This window comes from Petromyzon marinus, chromosome 12 (genome assembly GCF_048934315.1).
Source record: "Petromyzon marinus isolate PM22_M1 ecotype Great Lakes invasive population chromosome 12, UKy_Petmar_22M1.pri1.0, whole genome shotgun sequence".
NCBI classification, from domain to species: Eukaryota; Metazoa; Chordata; class Hyperoartia; order Petromyzontiformes; family Petromyzontidae; genus Petromyzon; species Petromyzon marinus.
The window spans coordinates 14,902,362-14,905,815 of NC_133678.1; positions in this window are offsets into that span (position 1 = coordinate 14,902,362).

Sequence of the window (3,454 nt, forward strand, 5' to 3'; positions counted from 1 at the left end):
TCTCTCATCAAGACTCTGTATCATAGAGCCCAATGCATATCCGACCAGGAACACATAAGCAGTGAACTCAAGCACGTACACCAAGCTCTTAGGGCTAATGGTTACTCCGACTATACAATCCGCAAAGCTATCACTCAAACCATGAAGAAGAACCCTCTTGAGGAGCCTTTCAAAACCATCACTTTACCCTACATTGCTGGGATCACAAAAAAGATCTCCAAAATCTTGAATAAACACAAGATCCAGGTCCGTTTCAAAACATTACATAAAATCCGTGATCTGGTTCCGTCTGTAAAAGATGTGATTCCGGACATACAATACCCTGGTGTCTACAAACTAAGTTGCCTCTGTGGTAGTAGTTACATTGGAGAAACCAAACGCCATATCTCGGACCGCATTCGTGAACATAAAGCAGACCTTAAACACGGTAGGACCAACACCTCGGCCGTAGCAGATCATTGTTCTAATTCAGTAGGCTCACATGCCATTGACTTTTCCAAGACGGAGGTTCTTTGTAAGCCATCTGGCTTCCATGAGAGATTCGTTCATGAGGCTATCCACATATACAAACACAGAGACAATTTCAACCGAGAAGATGGATTCTATCTTAGCAATCATTGGAAAGATTTGATAAATCATTTCAGTTCTTGATTGATTGTTCACACTTACAGTGGCTTTCAGACAGCATACATAAAAACAAATTTCGTCTCCCCCCTCCTCTTTTCAAAAAATAGATGGACTAGTCCTGGCAAACAGCAATCGTTGCGCGTGACGCAAACGTTATTTTTATATATATAAATAAATAAATATGCCGTTTTCAAAATAAATTTATGCAAACCGACACACCTGATGATGACCGTTTGAGTTATGGTCGAAACGTCGTGAGAATTTTTATTGTTTTATATATATTTTGTTATTTTGTTGTTTCTCTTCAACGTGACTTTACCGAAAAAACTAAGAATATGAATTACTGCAGTCACGAAAGCTTTAAATCAAAATGTATAACGATGTTCAGCGATTTGTAAAAGCATGTCATGAATGTGCGCAGAGGAAGGCGCCGGCGCGACCCTATCGTGTACCGTTGCAATTGATACAGGTTTCGCGTGTCAACGAAATTGTCGCCCTAGATATGTTGGGTCTGTTTCCCGTCACCCCCGGGGGCAATGGTATCTGCTCGTCGGGGTGGAGTACCTTACTCGCTGGCCTATGGCATGGCCACTGGTGGACCAATCTGCGGCGTCGATCGCAGAGACTTTCTTGCAGGGATATGTTTTCGATAAGGGTGCCCCGGAGCATTTGCTCACTGATCAGGGCAGAAATTTTTCGTCACGATTGATTAAGGAGGTGTGTGATTCATTAGGGACCAAAAAGATTCGAACGTCCCCGTACCACCCGCAAACTGACGGGATGGTCGAGCGCCTGCATAGGATGCTGACGTCTATGCTTTGCCACCAGGTGAATGCTTCACAGGATGATTGGGACCTGCATGTTGCGGCGACGCTGGCCGCTTTTAGACTGGCCCTGCATGCCTTGACGGGGTACTCGCCGTTTTATTTGATGTATGGGCGCGACCTGGAAGCGCCGGCCTTGGTCAAATTTGGTGTACAGAAACAAGGGAAGTCATCGACGGTGCCTGCTCCTATGCAGGTGGCATTGCACCGTCTGAGAGAGGCTCGGGAGGCCTCGTTGGGTAACACGGCGCGACGACAAGCCGCTAACGAATGGTTGCATGGTACGCAGCGGCACCGAGAGCCGTGGTGTGTTCGGGACAAAGCGTGATTACATTGCCCCATGGTACTGGTGGGAACCTCTCCAAAGTTCCATCGGCCCTGGCAGGGGCCCGTTGAGGTTGTTGAGGTACTCTGAGACCAAAGTGTACGGATTCGATTCGGTCGTCGGATATATGTTCACCCGTCGCGCCTTAAGAAGTTTGTATTGCCGTATGATGCGTCATCTCCCATCCCAGAGTGGCCTGTATTGGATGTATCCGACGAGCCTGTGAGGAGGTCGCATGTGTACGCGCCTCAGAAATCTGCCTCTCGTGTGCCTGCTGGACCATCCCTATTGACTCGACGAGGGGGTTCTGGCAGGTTTGCTGGCCGGACGCCGGTTGACCGGCCGCAACCTCGAAATGCTGTCCGGCCCGAGCATGGATGAAGGACGGTCCCGCCACCGGATGGTCGCTGGGACAGGGACGGGTGTGCGTCGAGGACCAGAAGCAGCCCTCACTTAACGGAGGAGCGTGGCCCGCCCTTGCCCCACGGTGTCCCGTGTAGGAGAAATGGGCCGGCAGCTGGAACTCGCTCCCGAGGACGGACCTTCCATTGACTTTGCGTGTTGCTGTTCTTGTACAAAGTTGTTGTGTTGTTTCGTTGTTACGTCCGAGAAATCTGAAGCAAGACGAAGTATTTAGCAGTGAAGTGAGCGTAGCGATAGCGAAGCTGAAGCAAGACGAAGTAGTTAGCAGTGGAGGGAGCGTAGCGATAACGGAGCTGAAGCAAGACGAAGTAGTTAGCAGTGGAGGGAGCGTAGCGATAGCTGAGCTGAAGACGCTGTGTGCAGAGTTGCTGAACGGGGAGTCGCTGAGTGCGAAGCAAGTGAAGTAATAGTGGGGAGACAAAGGTGGTGAGTGAGATGAGCGGAGCACGGTGAGCGAGCCGTGGTGACCAGGATACTGGAGTGTGGAGGACATGTTGAATGTTGTAAATAAAGCGGTGTTCAAAGAAAGACAGAAGTTGTCCGCGTAAAGTCGAACACTACATCTAGATACCCATTTAAGACTGATTCGACATAGGGGAGGCTTCGTACAGTTCGATATGGTCAGGAATTGAATTGACATTACATATTAACATCGATTTGTGTGTTGTGCAATGTTTTAGTCACACAGTTGCTTTTCGTGGCGATTTCTATTTACGTCGTTGCTGTACTTTGTTAACCTATGCTTTTGTAATGTTTGTGACCAGCCAGGCCACTTGCCTCTATCATGGTATCTCGAGTTCTCACTGTGGTCACACAGAATCACCTTGAATCCGTGTCGCCGGGATTGTGTAGGAGCCACTATGACATTATACACACGTACAAAGTTCCCCCATATAGCCTAAAAAGATTGTTGAAGACTGGCATGGCACTCGGGGTGGTGGGTGGCCAGCACCATGCCCGGCCACGTTTGTCTCCATAGTGGTAGTCTTTACACATCTCACCAGGTACTCATTCGAGGCTGAGTCTATCTAGGGGAAGGCCCACGTCTGGCTCAGATTATCGTCACTGGTATTAGCCATGAACGATAATCGAACTCGGGTCGCTAACAGCTAGACTACCGCTGCTCACACACATGCACATTCATATATATACACCCACTCACAACATATAGACAACACTACAAAGACAAACCCATACACAATTACTGATGTGTACACACATACACAGCACACACAATGCATCTCTGCTTAACTCC